Below are 19,384 nucleotides of genomic sequence, written 5' to 3' on the forward strand. Positions count from 1 at the left end.
ATCTACTCTCATCTGGCTGAGAAATTGAATTATCTCACTTCTCAGAGATCCACAGCATGTCTGAGGTCAGGGACAGAGTTTTTGACCTGGCTTGTTGCAAGGTCACATAAAAGATTGACATCAGGTTTAGACTCAGCTGAAAAATATATTCACCCAGCAAAATGTCCATATAGGCCCAAATCCTGCAATACACGACTGCCCATAGCAGCAAGCTTTAGGCACCAAAGAGGATCATCTAAACACTGCCTTAAGGCCACATTAAAGTTTTTACTTCAAAATATTGTCTCTTAAAACAAGACATTAATTTTACTTAACATAGCCTAAGGGGCAAAACTAGTTGGGAGCTAGCCTCACACACTGTTTCATAACTGTGCTGGGAAACAAATTCAAGATACTTAAACTGCCAAATGCAGCAGTGCCACTTACATCCTGGGTTAAACAACAGCTTGAACTGGTCATTGTTCCTGCAGGTTTATGTCACTCCTAGTGAAGGATGCAATGAGAAAAGTGGGATTTCCTAAAAATGAATTACTAGGTGAAGATCATCCAAACTGCAATAGGAACCGGTAACTCGGCTGACTTGTGAAGAGCTAGCCGTAGAAACCTCAAGCAAGAAGATTTTGCTGTGAAACTCTCTAAGGAATTTGTCTTTTGAACTCCACAAAAAGGACTTTGAAATGCTTCCTTCCTGGGCTTCTCTTTTTCGGATTAGATTGATTGAGTTTGTCTGATATTTGTTACAGTTAAAAACCAAACAAACTGAACTGCTGCTGTCCGTTTGTGAGGGAGCTACTGCAGGAGAGCAGTTTGTACATAAGAGAGCAATTTATATCACTGCATGGTCAAACACTGCAAGAACAAGGACGCAAACTAAAATCCTGCATTCAAAGGCTTCTATAAATGGGTGTAACTCGCAGCACATCCAGAATGTTAACAAGTCAGTGCTACAGCAGACCTGGGTGGGAACCACATTCTTCTGTGGTGGACCCTTGGTGGAGAGTCCCTTGAAAGGCCTCGTGACAGTCATCTGGTTTTGCATACAGGACACCTCCGTTTGAATGGGAGAGCAAAGAGCAAAGTGTGTAATAAAGAAGTTCAATGACTCGTATAGGCCAGAACCAAATCATGTTTATGGCTGAAATCTGAAAAATAAATTGAATTCCTCTTTGGAAATACAGCAGACCGTAGTGCAAAGGCACTCAATTCTCTCAAAGAACACATGCCCAAATGACTCCTGAAACTCACATTGAAGATGCAAATAAGATTATTTCCAGCACACCACACAAGCCCAATGACTGACGTAAGGAAAGAGAAATCTATGGAACAAGAATTTCTAGGAATGTCCCGCCTGTGTCTTATCTGATTTACAGGATAATACTTTTCTAATGCTCACCTATGACAGTTTATTCTCTCTAGGGGTTTCCAAAGTAAATAATGTATTTCTTGGAAACTGTGCTTCAAAGCATACTGATTTGTTGCCTTCATTTTTAAGCCAATGTGAATAGACCAGAAGCAGGTAAGCTCTGGAGAAATACAGAAAAGCTTAAGGAAATATTTGCAAAGACTTGAAGCAGAAGTGTTAACACAAATATAGATTACATAGACAGTATTCCCATGAAAACACACAGTTCAAGTGAGGCTCCTCCAGTTTGGGCTCACAGATTAAAAACAGGGTGAGAACCACTGCATGTTCCTGGACTTCCAAATTCCCTCCCTCCCCACCCCAGCCTTCCAAATTTATCTGGAAAGCAGATATTTTTCAACAGTTAGTGTCCTATTTAAAAAAAAAAAAAAAAAGAAAAAAAAAGAAAAAAGAGCTTGAGGCTGGGGTAAATACATACACCATAAAGAGAATTTGGCAACCCTTCTACTGTCTGGGTCTTGTTAAACTCCTGCTGACACTCATGCTTGCATTGTACAAAGGAACAGAAAAGGTCAGGTGCATTCTTAAACAAAAGCAATGCCAAAGTTTCTTTTAGATAAATTTATGGCAAACAGTTTACACATATAATTAATTTGTTGAGCTTTTTCTCAGAATTGTTGGAATTAAATGTCAGTTATATAAATTACGCAAAAAAAAAAATTGTTTGTGTGTATACTGCAGAGGATACAGACAAATAAATACTCTAGAGAGGCATTCCTCGGATTCAGTACTCATACGGTTTTAAGGAAAAGATCATCTTTGATCTTGAGCCTGTTTTTTTGGCAATAGAAGTCTATAAACTCAATTTTTTAATTGTAAAAATTACCAGTTTTTATGCTTAGACTTCTAGCATTCTTATTGGAAGGCTACTCCAGAAAGGTTTTAAAGCTTCCTTCACTCCAGATTAAAACAACTTTGATCCAGTTTACGCACATCTGTTCTTGCACCAACCTTTCATGGAGGGGGGGGGAAAGTCCTCTAACAACTGCCTGGCAACAGCAGTAGAGACGCTCTCAGTCTTCAAGTTTGTAGCTCAAGCAAACCGAGGTCTTCTTGACCCTTCCAGCCCCCCTGAACGTCTTGGTAATCATCTACAGCATTTATTTCAATGTGTCTTTTAAGGTCTTTGTCAAAGTGATGTTAGGGCACCAGTGTCCTAGGCTGTTTCCAAAAGGTATTTTGTACACCACTACTTGTACTCCTCCATCAAGCCCCAGTGTTCGCAGTCTCATTGTAGGGGTGTAGCAGTTGTGCCCAACATGAACAGCAGGAGGGGGAGGAGGACACACGGTTCCTCAGCTCCACTTTGAGGCAGAAGAGAAGCTTTAGCTGAGGAGGGACAGAGTAACCTCCTCTTTCAGCCCTTGTTCTTCTCCTCCTACCTCCCCACCCAAGTGCTCCAAATTCGCTCGGGACATTTAAGTGTCCTGTGAATCACTGAGGTGAGTGGCTGTGATGCTGGCACCACCTGCAGTGGAGCACTCCATTGTGGTGTACAGGAGGGTTCCTCAACTGGGAGAACCTTGGGGGAGCAGAGAGAGACCCACCAGGAACCTGCAGTTTCTGCCACAGTGGCTGAGGACACACGGACGGGGCCAGGAACAATGGTGGGCAAGGCCCCTCACCCCCTTTCCCCCCCCAACCTGTATAACAGAAGCCCATGGGGAACGCTGGTGACCAGGGTGGGCAGACAGGGTGCGAAATGGCAGTTTGCGCAGTAAGGGCACTGTAGGTCTGCCAGCTCGACCAGGGAGTGATGGCCTCTCTAAGCTCTACACCCGCGATGTCCAATGCAGCATTCCAGGCAGAGGTCCGGTGGGAACATGCAGCAGTCAGCACTCCTGTGGGAGATGCAGCTAGGTAGAGCAACTCCTCCGCTTAGTGACACAGCTCTGGAAGGAGGTGGAAAGGTTGAGGAGCATCAGGGAGTCTGAGAGAGATATAGACTGCTAGAACTGCACCCTATCTTCCCTGGGACAGGTCTGTCAGGCAGACCACGACTGGGGGGATGATAAACTCCCAGCCTACTCTGAACTTGTTTGAGACTTGCTACTCCAGTTGGATGCATATAGGTCCGTCGGGCCCAATAGGATTCATCCCAAGGTACTGAAAGAGCTGGCCAATGTCATCACGGGATCTCTCTCCATTGTTTTTCAACAGTCGTGGGAGTCTGGAGAGGTCCCTGTTGACTGGAAGCTGGCAAACGTCCCAATTTTCAAGAAGGGTAAGAAGGACGACCTTGGTAATTTCAGGCCTGTTGGTCTCACTTCAGTACCTGGTAAAATTATGGAGAAGGTTATTCTGAGAGTTACTGAAAAACATTTGAGAGACAACACAGTCACTGGTCATAGCCAGCATGGGTTCATCAGGGGAAAGTCCTGCTTAATCAACTTAATTTCCTTCTATGACAAGGTGACCCGTCCAGTTGGCCAAGGGAAGCCAGTAGTGATGTTTTTGGATTTTAGCAAAGTTTTTGATACTGTCTCTCACGGTATCCTCTCGATAAACTGCCCAGATCACTGCTAGACAAGTCCAAAATACATTTGGTAAGCAATTGGCTGATGGGTCAGGCTCAAACAATTATAGTAAATGGGGTTATATCAGGCTGGTGGCCAATCACCAGCGGGATTCCCCAGGGCTCAATTTAAGGCCAGTGCTCTTCAGTGTTTTTATAAATGATCTGGATGAAGAAATAAAATGTACATTAAGTAAGTTTGCTGATGATACTAAATCAGGAGGAGCTGTGGACTCCCTCAAGGGCAGAGAGACCTTACAGAGAGATCTGGACCTTACAGAGAGGCTGGAGAGCTGGGCAATCACCAATCGCATAAAATTTATCAAGAGCAAGTGACAGATTCTTCAACTGGGATGGGGCAATCCTCATTATACATACAAACTGGGTGGCGAGAGGCTGGAGAGCAGTCCCACAGAAAGAGATCTGGGGGTTTGGGTTGATGGCAAGTTGAATACGAGTCAATAGTGTGCCCTGGCAGCCAAAAGGGGCAACCATGGCCTGGGGTGCATCCAGCACAGCATAGCTAGCTGGTCAAGGGAGGTGACTGTCCCACTCTACACTGCACTGGTGCGTCCCCACCTCGAGTACTGTGTGTGGTTTTGGACACTCAATACAAGAAGGATATCAGACTATTAGCGAGTGTCCAGAGGAGGATGACCAAGATGGTGAAAGGCATCAAGGGCAACACTTACAAGGAGCAGATGAGGTCACTTGGTTTGCTCATCTTGGAGAGGAGAAGGCTGAGGGGTGCCCTCATTGCAGTCTACAACTTCCTCAAGGGGAGCAGTGGATGGGGAGGTGCTGATCTCCTCTGGTGACCCGCAACAGGACACAAGGAAATGAAATGAAGCTGCATCAGGGGAAGCTCAGATTGGACACTAGGAAAAGGTTCTTCACTGAAGGTGGTCGGTCACTGGAGTAGGCTCCCCAGGGAAGTGGTCCTGGAACCAAGCCTGTCAGAATTCAAGGAGCATCTGGACAGTGCACTTAGTCATATGGTTTCATTTTACGTAGTCCTGCGAGGAGCAGGCAGTTGGACACAATGATTCTTATGGGTCCCCTCCAACTTGAGAGTAAACATGTGTACTGTAAAGAGAACTTGGCACAGCCAAGACCTGTCACAAGAATTCACAGTGCCTGCAGGGCACACTGAACACCAGAACGTCAGCACCATAACACAGAAATGGCATGTCATCAGGGTAGAATGCTATTAGCCTTCTCACAGCAGATTTCTATATTGGTAGCTTACAGATATCACAGGAATCATTAATAAACCAAGTCCTTCTGAACTATTCTTTCAGCTGGAACTGCTTGCAACTGTTCCCAAAATCCATGATGCTGTACTTAATCCTTTTACATTTTTGTTTCTATTATACTGGTCTCAAAGACCAGTTTCTATTATTCTGGTCACGTCTTCCTGTCTTGATAGCACACCCTTTTTCATTCCCAAAACCTTTCTTCATTTGCTCAGGATATCAAATGCCCATTTCTCAATATGGTTTTACTCCATCTGGAACAGGAGTTATGTAGCATGAGGTGCATGTACCTTGATGCCTGACGTAAGCTTCCCACAGTTTTAAGCCACAAAGTCCTTAACAAAAATCTTTCGGAGATTCATACATACAATACCAACACCAATACTTTCACATACAATAACTCTATGTGAAAAAACTCAAATAGGTAGAAATAGCTGATAAGTTTTGCTTAATGCATATAGCAAGACAGCGGGGATTTCATACAAAATAGCTTCTGTGTGTCATGAGGAATTAAGTGTATCTTTGGTTTCTTGTTATTGTGTGGATCTAGAGATACCTTTAATACTATAGACTTTAATACTATAGACCTAATAAAATTTCATTGTTATTATTTTGTAGTGGCACATAAAATGATTTTACAAAGAAGTTACAAGCACTAATAAGGTACATAGGTTTTTAAAATTCTTTTCCCTTACGCATTCCTTATACTGGATAAATATGAAAGATAAAATAAATTTAAAAAAAAAAACAAAAAACAACAACCAACAAACCAAACCAAAGCAAACAAACACAAAAATAATTTTATGCGCACTAGCTGATGTTCTTAAAAAAAAAAAAAAAAAAAAAAAGACAAGTGTAGTAGCCCTGAAATAGTGCATGCACTTTCTTTAAAGTTGAAGGGGTGAGATATTTTTGCTTTGGTTTAAAGAAAAGAAATGTAGGTAAAGCATTCCTATTACATCTTCTTAATCTTGCACTATAGCTCTAGAAGGACTATACTTTATGTGCAGATACTCCAGTATCAGCCTCCTGCTTTCCAAGCAAATGCCACTTATACTAATCTTATGCTACTAATTCCCCTTACTATATATTCTAGGCCAAAGGGCACATGCATGACAGATGATAAATGAAAGCAGTTACTCCTTAAAGCCACATTAGTATGGCAACAACTGAGCTTTGAAGCATTGTACTGAGTTCTGTACATTTTGTCACAGGATTTTCTCAAAGGGATAAAACAGACCTTTAACGTACCAACAAAGTACATAGGTGAAGTCATATTTTCATTTCAATTCAGTGGAAATTTTATTGCCAACTTCAATAAGTCCAGAGACTGCATCTTTAAGCATGTATTTGATCTAAAAGTCTGCATCGAATCATATCACCCTATAAAAGTGTTTGAAATGGTGGACGCTGCCCAGCACAGATGTAGCTTGCTGTGATACTTCTGAATCACCATTGCCAATGTCCCGTCTCTTACATTCACGTCTTGCCTAAATAGGAGCCCTTGCAAATGTCAAGTGAACTGCTAAGTGGTCAAAGTTAAACAAGTGTTGTTTAAGTCTGTTCAACACTACTGTGGAGACACTAGTGCAGAAGGTAAGCCGCCGTTAGTTTCTGTTAGCTGCACGATGTTGAGCTAAAGAAAATTTAAGTCAGCACGTACTTTTGGTCATGGCTCATGTGTTTAGAAGTAAAGGGAGGAAAAAAAATAGCACTTACTTCCAAAAAAAGATCCATCTCTTGAGATGTCTACTCAGCCCTAATTCAGAACAGACTCTTGACTCAACAGATTACCCTAAACAACCTAGTAAGACATTCGTTTCTCAAAACCAAAAACGTTTCAAATCCGTTCGTGTAAAGAATAAGATTTGGCTTTTTTTTTTTCCTTCCAGAACAGAGATGATTTGAATCAACTGCTTTTCAGAAGTAGTATGCCAGCAGACAAAATAGGTTTCTAAAAGATTTGCTATAACTAAAACCACAACGAAATGTCGAATGGAAAAGACATGTAAAATTGCAAATATAGCATTTTGGTGGGAAATTTCTTAAGCTTTGTTACAAATTTTATCTAACATGGTTATGAAGAAAAACTTCTCCTTTACTGTGTATATCAGGGTTTTTTTGGCAAAACTGTTTAGTTAGAATTTTGTTGATGTTCTGACTCTGAGGCCAAAAGCCGAATTAAGGAGGATTCAAACATTTTTCAGCTTCCCAAACCAGTACAACAGTCAAAAAGCCCTCTAAAGCTTTAGCCTGTTCTTTCTCTGCAAATTGATGCCTCCCATTTCAAGTTTTGGGCAGAAGAGGACATCGCAGGGGTGTTTTGGACATGTACCTGGTGGAAAGCCGAGGTCAGTAAAGGTTTTAGGGACTTGAGTTGCAACAGAGGGCAGGGGTGTAGGACTCCACACAAGAAAAAAAAAAAAAACCAACCCTGACAATAATGCCTTGCATTGTATAGAATTGTTTCTAGGAGTTATTTAAGAACAATACTCCCTGTTTGCATGCTTCACTGTTCTCCAAAGGAGGGAGGCTCATTAAGGAGCCTGCTGTAGTTCTAATTTGTAGCGTATTCATGTCTCTGATATTTGATTTCAAGTATAAAGCTTTTTCAGAGAAGAGAGGGTGAATGAAAAGGCAGTCTTTTCGTATGCTACAAAATCATATACACTTATAAAAACATCCAGAAATTAAAGGGAATCAGACCTGAAATTTGAGTAGTGACTGGCCTACATGTTCTCAGAACATCTTGGTGACAACTTTTTGGAGAATTTTAATGGATAGCGTCATGGACAATAATGGTCACAAGTTGCTAAATTCAAAAAGGGAAAAGTGAAAAGAGAAGCACCAAAATAAATATCACGGATCTCCAGCAGGCAGGTTTCAGTAAGCCCAGAAAATTGGCATGTGAGGTCTCATAAAAAGTAAATACAAAACCAGAAAGAAACAGAATTGGATATTTCTCCATGGTAAGGCAGACAAGAAAACAGGAGGTTGAGATAACTGAGAAGCCAAGTAACAAACTGGGATAAAACCTCCCAGGAATCAGTTACAGGAAGACCATTTTAGCCTGGTCCAATGTTTCATCTTCCCTAATAAATCTTCTCTTGAAAACAAACAAACAAAATAAATAAAAAAAAAAAGGGCAAGAGCAAGTAGGTAGCTAAAAATTAATCCTGGTGGTGAGAAGGTGCTATTTTTACTATTTTGAGCTAAGAAGGGAATTAATTGCTTACAGGCTACACTAGGTATTTTCACAATGGAAATCTCGTATTTAGAAAATTGGCTCTTTTTATCTCAAACCCATTAACCTTTGAGAACTGGTAGAAACAACAGAAGACTGGAAAAAGGTAAATGCAGTGCTAAACATTTAATGTGGTGCATGTGAGAATTCAGTTCCAGGAAAAACAGGGGTGTCTTTTAAAGCCTATAAGGACAAGAGGATCTGAGTAATATCCAATCTGGATTTGTTGAGAACAATTGGGGTATAACCAATCCAATATCCAATCCAGTGGTCTTCAAATACATGAACACAAAGTAGAATATGTTCTCCATGTTCAGTGTGGACAGCGCAAAAAATGGCAGGCCTAAAGTAGGAAAAGGGTGGAAAAATTGGACTAGACAATATTTCCTATCAAAAAAGATAGCAAAGTCATGGGACAGATTGCTTGGAAAGATGGTATAGTCTTCAACACCAAAATTCTTTGCAATGATACTGGGAAAACCAAAACCAAACCTGTTCAGCATGACATAGATACACTCTGGCTAAGTTAGGTGATCTGTAAAGTGTCTTTCATTTCTTTTTCTGGGATTCTGAGAAAGGTGTGTTAGGGACTACCTAATCACACTTTATAAGTTAATTAAGCTGGATGAGTACATAAACCTATAATACCAAAAGTACTTCAGAATGAAAAGTAATTTTCCTATTGGATTTATTTAGCTACTAAAACAGAGACAACAGAAATATTGCAACAACAACCAAAACTCGGTGTATTAAAAGTTTGTCTATATATACATGTGCCAACAAAGCTGCAAGGATTTTCTTTTTCCCCTTTAAGTGTATCGAAAAATACGTCAAATGCTAGCAAACTGTAAGCAGATTCTAAAAGCACACCAGTAAGTAATCTACAGTAAATTGTATTCATTCAACATAGAGACTGCACTACTCTAATTCCTTAGAGCTAGAGTCTTCCAACCATAAATTGATTGGTCCTACAGGATATCAAGAGCTAAATATTTTCTATAATCTCTTCAACACTGTTTGGAACTGGCCCCATTATGGAGAAAGGCACTGGAAAAATATCTTCTTTAGTGAGGACCTGGAAACCTCCTTACTACTCTTGGATTCTTTGTCTAGCCATTTCTCCTAAATTGTGTTGAAAACTAAAAATATCACACTGACAACTGAATATCAAAAATGGAATTAGGTGGTGGGATTTGGCTGCACTGAGAAAGAGAATTACCTATCACCAAAGGAGTTTAAGGGGATTACAGAAGAGTGGGAAAGTCTCACCGCGCTCCTGCAAAACAGGCACTGGTTTTAAGTGTTGTGGAAGAAAAATACTGCTTTGGGATTAACAGAGGCTGTAAGCACTTCCATGTGTTTTTAAGAATGAAATCTAGAAGAAGAATCATGCTGACTTTTAAAGTTGAAAGTCACTGGGCCTTTTGCAAATCATTACATTATGGCTTCTAAACAAGCTATAGAGACTGTTTAGAAACAGAATCACAGAATGGTAGGTTTGGAAGGGACCTCTGGAGATCAACTAGTCCAAACCCCTGCCAGAGCAGGGTCACCTCAAGCAGGTTACACAGGAATGCGTCCAGGTGGGTTTTGAATGTGTCCAGAGATGGAGACTCCACCACCTCTCTGGGCAGCCTGTGCCAGTGCTCTGCCACCCTCACAGGAAAGAAGTTCCTCCTCATGTTTCGATGGAACTAGATATGTTCAAGTTTGTGCCCGTTACCTCTTGTCCTGTTGCCAGGCACCACTGAAAAGAGCCTGGCCCCATCCTCCTGACACCCACCCTTTAAGTATTTATAATCATTGATAAGATCCCCCCTCAGTCGTCTTTTTTCCAGACTAAAAAGACCCAAATCCCTCAGTCTTTCCTCATAAGAGAGTGTTCCAGTCGCCTAATCAACAGCCATTTTGCTTTGATAACAGATCGGGATTTCCTTGGTATATTTTTAGGCTAACTCGTATTTATCGGGGTTAGTTCTCTTACAAATATGTCAAGACTTAATTTTACTATATATGTCTGTGATGAGGACACAGGATTGCAAGCACTGTATCCAAGAAAACAAAATACTGAACTTCTAACCAGCGAGTCTGATATCAGTCTGGAGCTACGTGTCGTATGAGTAGCAGAGACTTGACATTAAGCTGCTGGGTTTTTTTGAAGCAGAGATGCTCTTTGCCCTCTAAGTCCCAAAAGGAGGTAAAGCACAAAATTTACCCCACACACCATTGGGAAAAATGGGAAACATGGATAAAAGGAACACATTTTGATCTAAAAATTATGATTTTTATTGTAAACGGTGCACAGTGTCTGGAAATTTTTAGTGCAAACCTAGGTCTGGTAAAGCAATTTATCTGTAATTCCCTGCCTTCAATTACAGTCTATCAGTCATTTTTACCCCAATGATAGTGTTGAGAAAGAACTATTAGATTTTGCAACGCAAGTAACACACGCAGCCCAATGCAGGTGCAATCTGATGCGAGAGAGGTAGGAAAAGTCAGTATCTCAAGACTGCAACTAAATTAAACTTCTGATGTCTCAAATACAGTTCTGGTATTTTATCTCCTTGCAGCAGAAAGTACTTTAGCCTGTAATATTAACCTCCCAGTGCTGCAACTTGTCCAAGTTAATTGGAGAATGAAATCCTTAAGCTGGAGTCACAGAAGAAAAAAAATCTCTGGCTATTTCAATGTCAGCATTATACAACGCTATACTTTCATTAACTTTAAAGAGCAAAATAGTTGATTTTATGTCCATTTCAAACTCCACTATGTGTACTTTGGCTGCAGTAATAAACATATTAAGAAGCATTCAGTTTTCTATTGTTTTCAGGAAAATAAATTATTTGTTCTGTAGTTCTTAACAGCACACCCCAACATCATAACAGTGAAAGACAATGCTACGTTGCTTTCACACTTGACATACAATGACACAAATTAAACTTTTTTTGTTTTCTACCAGTGAGGTGTTACGTAGACTACATCATCTATCACTGTATCCCCCCAGGAATCTAGCAAAGGATTTCTATCTGTATTCAAATTAAGGAAGCATTTTTTGAATCATATCCTTGTACAAATAAATAAAGTATGATTTTCCCCTTTGAGGAAATCTCCTTAGCTACTAAGGCTGACTTCACTTTAGAAACGTCCCAGATCTGTCACAAAAATATATTCCAAATTAATTTAGTCCTTCCCTCACACTTTAATCGCTGATCCTCTATTGATGAGAAAACGTCGATTCACAGTTGACTCAGTAAATCCTACTTCATACCGGGATGAGTTAGTGCCAACTGCAGATTTTGAAGATGGTGTATTCTTGCACTTGATAGGTACTCCAGAGTTGAAGTCAGCTTCAACATCAGCTGCAATTTTCACATATTCTCAAATATTTGTGATAAATAAGTCTCTGTTTCTAGACAAGACATTAGCCTCCTCCTTACTTATTAATGAAGCAAATTTCCTTTCCCCCATCCCTCCCCATCAGGTCTTCAAACAGATTAGGTTTGCAACGTGGACTCAGTCCTCTGTTTCCAGTCTCGGGTGTCAATTTTACAGACACTACTGAGCATATAGAGAGAATGGTTGGGATAAAACCAGAAAAATATTTCTTCCACTGACATGAAAAGCCATTCATTTTCAATTGACCAAGAAATCCAGTAATTTTTAAAGCTCTTGTTATGCTTACAGCCCTTTTTAATTCTGCGTGCAAGGGTCCTATTCATTAATTTTTTTTCCTCATTGCATGAAGGGTTGAAAACTGTTAATAAGCAGTACAGTAAGCATCATATTCACCACTTCTGGCTTAAAGCCTTATCTGACTCTATATCATGAAAAATTAAAAAAAGTTGGGGGAAAAAAAAAAAACAACACACAGAGCTGCTCCTCTTTTTCTTATATATAGTAAGATAATTCAGAAAATATTAGAAAATTAATAACTCCAGGGAAAAAGTCATCCATGATTGATCCCAGTGTATTCTTATGAAGAAACGAAGCCTGTTATATTCCAGAGCTCAGGGCCCTAAGCGCAGAGTTCATCATTTTGCTTTTGACTTCGTTCCCTCTACACTGATTCTCACTAATGACTGTCCCAGTGTTATGCTCAACAGATGAATAGTCATCCCTGTGCCAAAATATTCCACTGGGGATTGTGGTATATGCTACAACACTAACTTCTGCACTAACTTGCTCTCATGCATACACACTCCCAGAATGCCTCCATCTCACATGTAGCATTCTTGAGCTTTGGTTGAAACCACATCCCTCTGAGCATCAACATAGATACAAACGTCTATAGAGACCACAGGAAGTATTACAAGATTGTTGTCTTGCCATAAGTAGGAATCATCAATATGATTTAAAAGCTACAGTTACTTTTTTTCTGCATAGGAGGACATTGCGTAACTTGATACAATGCAAAGACTTGGTTGTACATAGGGAAAACTTCCTAATTGCAGAGGATGAAGTTTTTGATAGAAGACTCTAAAGTAGCCGAGAGGCTTACAGAATCCAGGCTATGCCAGAAATGTCATGCTAATGGTTGGTGCATGCAATTTGTACATAGAAAACTTGTAGGAAGGAATGTGGATTCCACCTCTATCAAGCAGCAACGCAGCAGAAGCCTGAAACGAGAAGTGCTGGAGGGAGAAATCGCTTGTGCTTTTTAATCTCTGTGAATGCTGTGATGCAGAATAGTGTTCGTTCAAGGCAAAGGTCAAGATAATATCTCATTTTATGTCACCAGAGCATACACTGCTCTCCAGGAGAGAGCTCATATTCCAAGATACATTAACGGCAATAACACTGCCATACATGAACGAATTTGATTTTTTTTCCCCACATGAAGATATTAAAAAGGAAGAAAAACTATGAAAGTTTTGAATTGAATCATACAAGAATATGATTCAATTCCAAGACGACTGTAAAATCCACCTTATATTTATCCTGATAGAGCAAAACAACTCTCTGCAGCTTCATTGGTGCAAATATCTACAGTAGTGTCAGGACAATTACACATCCATTTCACTGAACAAAATTCCTTCCTCTGTTTTCTTCTCCTCAAGTTATCCAAAAGAAAACTATCCAAGAGAAAAAAAAACAAGTGAAACGTGATTGAGACAAACTAGAAATACAGACTCTGGAGATGAAGTAACTGAAAAAGACGTGGCTTTGAATTACTTGTGAGGTTACGTAACAAGAAATTTATTTATTTTTATGGAATTATCATAGGTAAAGAATAAACTTGCATTAGTAACTATTCAATGTTTAAACAGAGATAAAGGAAGTATTAAAACTGTATAATGTTTGGTGGTTCTTCAAAAGTAAACTCCACCTCTATCAGGTGAGGAACAGCAAATTAAAAAATACAGGGTTTATCATCTGCATTTATGATGCTGTCAAGGTAGATCCCTTCACTAAAATCACAGCATAGGTGGATCTTTTTCCTTACAGCACAACTATTTCTTCCATTATTGGCTGATTTCCTATACCATGAGCCCAGATGAGTTATGCATAGCCGACAAAGAAAAGTTTTAATTACAACTGTTCATTAGAGCTATTACTCAAACCTAATTCAGCACCAACAGCTTCTTGCAGCTGTGGAAGAATCAAGACAAACAGTAACATCAAGGAGCCAGAATCCTACACGAGTATTAAAAAATACCGTAACCTGCCTATTAGAACTTTGTCTATCTTTCTAGAATGCATCTAGTACCATATATTGAACTCAGAGCTACATCACTGGAGACAAGTGATGCTGATGCCTCACCCATTAAGTAGCTTGCCAAAGGGAAGACCCCAACAATGCCGTCCTGGAACAGAACTGAAAAAACCAAAACAAACAGAAAAATCTGCTAGCCAAACTAACTGGCTTGCTCACATCCAAAGGCAGAAAAATCACCACATTTTAAGAGCTTAATGGTGGTAGCGTGAAGCTACAAGGATTTAAACCTACAGAATCCAAAAGAAAACATTAGCATTTAGGTGCTTATCTTTACTGAGGGTTAACCAGTGACATATTTCAAGCATCTTGCAATCCACATGAAATCCTTAACTCCTGACTTTTATCTCAAACTAGGCGGCCTCTCGCTGACGTAGACCAGCAGTCAGCCTAGCACAAGCCTGCAGTCCACATAACATCACTCCACATTGCTCAGGCACCACTTTGCATCACAGCTTCTCTTTCAGCCACTTTCCCGTTTGCTATCACACAGGTAACTTCGAATCAAGACCACAGCAAAAACACATTGCAAGTTATAAAATCAATTCAAATAAAAACATTGCCTATAAGGGTGAGGAGCCCACCCAAAACCAGGGCCAAAGTAAACAAAGTCAGCCTTACTTCATGCTTCCTGACCCACAGCCTTCTCTTCCTGGGATCAAAGCCATTGTCTCAGCCCCAGTTCCTTCTCTTCCCTTGGCAGTGGGCCCTAATTGCTTGATAGATCCCAGCTGCTTTGATCTCCTCTCCTCTTAACTCATTCCTCCCCAGTACTGCAGCAGTAATGATCAAATGGGGAGGGTTTGTTATTCACACATCTGACAAAACTGGTTCCAAGTATCCTTTTAATAAGCAGGAGATAAATAAATGTTGTAGCAAAAGAATACAGGGAAACTTCCAGAATATTTTAATGTAATTGGACCCCTCTAAGCTCTGAGAGGTCAAAAATCTCTGAAAAGCAGCATTTTACATAAATCTGGATAGAGGGAGCACACATTGGCTTAATTCAGCAGTCAGAAGTTTCTAGAGCATCTATTTTCCCTTCTTTTTCCCCAGACTCCCTAGCATGATTATTAATAGCAGACATGCCTCATCTAGCTCACTTCTTACTTCACTGTCCCTCCTCTGGCAACTGTGAGAGAGACACAGAGAGAGGCAAAAGGCAGGGGGAGCATTTTCTTGTTTCTGTTTTCACGGCTTAACAGGTAGTTTGAGATTCAGAGCAACATAAACAGGCAAAAAAACCCCAAGAACAAATTACACATGCAAACTAACTTAGACTCTGGAACTAAGACAAGAGTTGCTGCAGTACGCGTGATGTGGAGAGGCAGAACATGATGCAAGTTACCTTCTAGCTGATTTGGATACACCAGTGGATTATTGTCCTCAGGATAAATAAGTCTGTATCGCAGTAAACGTTTCCTATTTACTGCAGAGCTATGTGCTATACAGTCTTATTGACTACAGTGGGGTTACACAGAGTTGAAAAACAGCTATTGGGGCACTAGCATGGTATTAATTACACCAGCTTTTGGCAGGTCTAATTCTGCTGCTGCCTGAGAAGAATGATTTGAACAAGCCTCGTTATTACATACATGTAATAGCCTAGCTGAAGTGCTTCTACGCTAATGCACGCAGCACGAGCAACAAACAGGAGGAGCTGGAAGCCATTGTGCAGCAGGACAGCTATGATGTAGTCGCCATCACAGAAATGTGGTGGGATGACTGGCATGACTGGAGTGCTGCATTAGATGGCTACAAATTCTTCAGAGGGGACAGGCAAGGAAAGAGAGGAGGTGGGGTGTCTCTGTATGTTAGGGAGTGTTATGAGTGTCAAGAACTTCATGATGGTAACAATAGGGTTAAGTGTTTATGGGTAAGAATCAGGGGGAGGGTCAACAAGGCTAATATCATGGTGGGAGTCTGTTATAGACCACCCAACCAGGATGTAGAGGTAGATGAAATATTCTACAAGCAGCTGGGAGAAGTGTCATGATTGCTGGCCCTTGTCCTGGTGGGAGACGCAACCTACCAGATATCATCTGGGAACAAAATACAGCTGAGAGGGAACAGCCTAGGAGGTTCCTGGAGTGTGCTGGGCTTAACTTCCTGACACAACAGGTGAGGGAACCGACTATGGAAGGAGCCCTGCTGGATCTGCTGTTTGTAAACAGAGAAGGACTTGTGGGGGATGTGACAGTTTGAGGCCGCCTTGGGCACAGTGACCATGAAATGATAGAGTTTTCAGTTCTCAAAGGAGCAAGGAGGGAAGGCAGCAGAACTGCCACCACGGACTTCTGGAGGGCAGACTTTGGTCTTTTCAGGAGCCTGCTTGACAGAGTCCCTTGGGAGGCAGTCCTGAAGGGTAAAGGAGTCCAGGAAGGATGGATGTTTTTCAAGAAGGAAGCCTTAAAGGCACAGGAACAGGCTGTCCCCATGTGCTGTAAAATGAGCCGTTGGGGGAAAAGACTGGCCTGGCTGAACAGAGAGATATGGATACAACTCAGGGAAAAAAGGAGAGTTTATGGCCTTTGGAAGAAGGCACAGGCCACTCAGGAAGGCTACAAAGATGTTGTAAGGCTATGTAGGGAGAAAATTAGAAAGGCCAAAGCCCAACTAGAACTGAACATGGCTTTGGATGTTAAGAACAATAAAAAGAGTTTCTATAAATACATTAGTAACAGAAGGACGACTCAGGAGAATCTCCATCCTTTATCAGATGAAGGCAGTAACACAGTGACAAAGGATGAGGATAAGGCTGAGGTACTTAATGCCTTCTTTGCCTCAGTCTTTAGTAGTAGAGTCAGTTGTTCCCTGAGTACCCAGACCCCTGAGCTAGCAGATAGGGGTGGGGAGCAGAATGAAGCCCCCGTTATCCAAAGGGAGATGGTGAGGGACCTGCTCCAACACCTGGACATACACAAGTCTATGGGCCCAGATGGGATCCAGCCGAGGGTACTGAGGGAGCTGGTGGAAGTGCTCACCAAGCCACTTTCCATCATTTACCAGCAGTCCTGGCAAACCGGGGAGGTCCCAGTTGACTGGTGTCTAGCAAATGTGATGCCCACCCACAAGAAGGGCTGGAAGGATGATCTGGGGAACTACAGGCCTGTCAGTCTGACCTCGGTGCCTGGGAAGGTCATGGAAGAGATCATTCTGAGTGCCATTGTGCAGCCCATGAAGGACAACCAGGCGATCAGGCCAGTCAGCATGAAAGGCAGGTCCTGCTTGACAAGCCTGATCTCCTTCTATGACAAAGTGACCCTCTTGGTGGATGAGGGAAAGGCTGTGGGTGTTGTTTACCTGGACTGTAGTAAGGCCTTTGATACAGTTTCCCACAGCATCCTCCTGGAGAAACTGGCTGCCCATGGCTTGGACAGGAGTACTCTACGCTGGGTTAAAAACTGTCTGGAGGGCTGGGCCCAGAGAGTGGTGGTGAATGGAGTTAAATCCAGTTGGTGGCCGGTCATGAGTGGTGTTCCCCAGGGCTTGGTATTGAGGACATTTCTCTTTAGTATCTTTATCAATGATCTGGACAAGGGGCTTGAGCGCACCCTCAGTCAGTTTGCAGACGACACCAAGTTGGGTGGGAGTGTTGACCTGCTTGAGGGTAGGAAGGCTCTGCAGAGGGATCTGGACAGTCTGGATCGATGGGCCAAGGCCAATGGTATGAGGTTCAACAAGGCCAAGTGCCAGGTCCTGCACTTGGGTCACAACAACCCCATGCAGTGTTACAGGCTTGGGGAGGAGTGTCTGGAGAGCTGCCTGGCAGAAAAGGACCTGGGGGTGTTGGTCGACAGCTGGCTGAATACGAGCCAGCAGTGTGCCCAGGTGGCCAAGAAGGCCAACAGCATCCTGGCCTGTATCAGGAACAGTGTGGTGAGTAGGACTAGGGAAGGGATTGTCCCCCTGTACTTGGCACTGGTGAGGCCCCACCTCAAGTGATGTGTCCAGTTTTGGGCTCCTCACTACAAAAAAGACATTGAGGTGCTGCAGCGGGTCCAGAGAAGGGCAAGGAAACTGGTGAGGGGTCTGGAGAACAAGGCTTATGAGGAGTGGCTGAGGGAGCTGGGGTTGTTTAGCCTGGAGAAAAGGAGGCTGAGGGGAGACCTTATCGCTCTCTACAACTACCTGAAAGGAGGTTGTAGTGAGATGGGGGTCAGTGTCTTCTCCCAAGTAACAGGCAATAGGACAAGAGGAAACGGCCTCAAGTTGCGCCAGGGGAGGTTTAGACTGCATATTAGGAAAAATTTATTCACTGAAAGGGTTATTAAGCATTGGAACAGGCTGCCCAGGGAAGTGGTTGAGGCACCATCCCTGGTGATATTTAAAAGACGGGTAGACATAGTGCTTAGAGATATGGTTTAGTGATGGTTTTTGTCAGAGTTAGGTTGATGGTTGAACTAGATGATCTGAAACCTTCGCCCTTCCAACCTAGGGCAAAGAATCAATTCTGTGATTCTGTGATTCTAAATCACTGAGTAGGTGCTCGGTGCTAGACAATCCGTGCAGAAAACATACTGACTTTTCATCTCTCCAGTTTTTATTCTATGCCATTTTTTCCTTTGAAATCTGGAAGAATAGAAACTATATTCACAAATTCCTTTCCAGGTTGAAAGGTTGAAGAGCTCCTTTTTTTTTTTTAAACATGAGATTTAATTTTTTTCAGAAAACCTGGATGAAAAGTGACAAGTATATTGAATTTCTTGAAATCATTCCCTGTTGTGGATTATTAAAAAGCATGTGTCGTATTACCTCTTAAATCCAGAACTCAAGTCATGGAAACCAGATCCTCAATAAGATTTGAAATGCGTATGACACGTGCAATGGCCATCAGTAACAAATACTTCCTGTAGTCTGTTATGAGACTGATATTACACTGGTGTCCTCCTGTGAGCTCTGAAGTGGAGTGTTCAGGGCAATGGAAGAATTAGACCTGCCTGTGCACAAAAGCTACCTTTCTCCAAGATTTCTTCAGTTATTCAAAGAGACCTTGGAATATCATGGGAAAGGGTTCTTGAAGGGACTAGAGGCCTACTTAGAAGTATAGAAATGGAGAAAAAGATGCAGCTGGTGAAAACTGAACTCATCTTGCACTTTTTCATCAGTTCTGACATACGAAACAGTGGATTCCAGAAACACTGATATTATTAGAATCTGTACATGCACAAAAGATCGTCAGTAGCATCAGCAGAACTCTCAATAGGACTAGAAACAGCACAGAAGTACATGC

The sequence above is a fragment of the Chroicocephalus ridibundus genome, chromosome 7, assembly GCF_963924245.1.
Source record: "Chroicocephalus ridibundus chromosome 7, bChrRid1.1, whole genome shotgun sequence".
NCBI classification, from domain to species: Eukaryota; Metazoa; Chordata; class Aves; order Charadriiformes; family Laridae; genus Chroicocephalus; species Chroicocephalus ridibundus.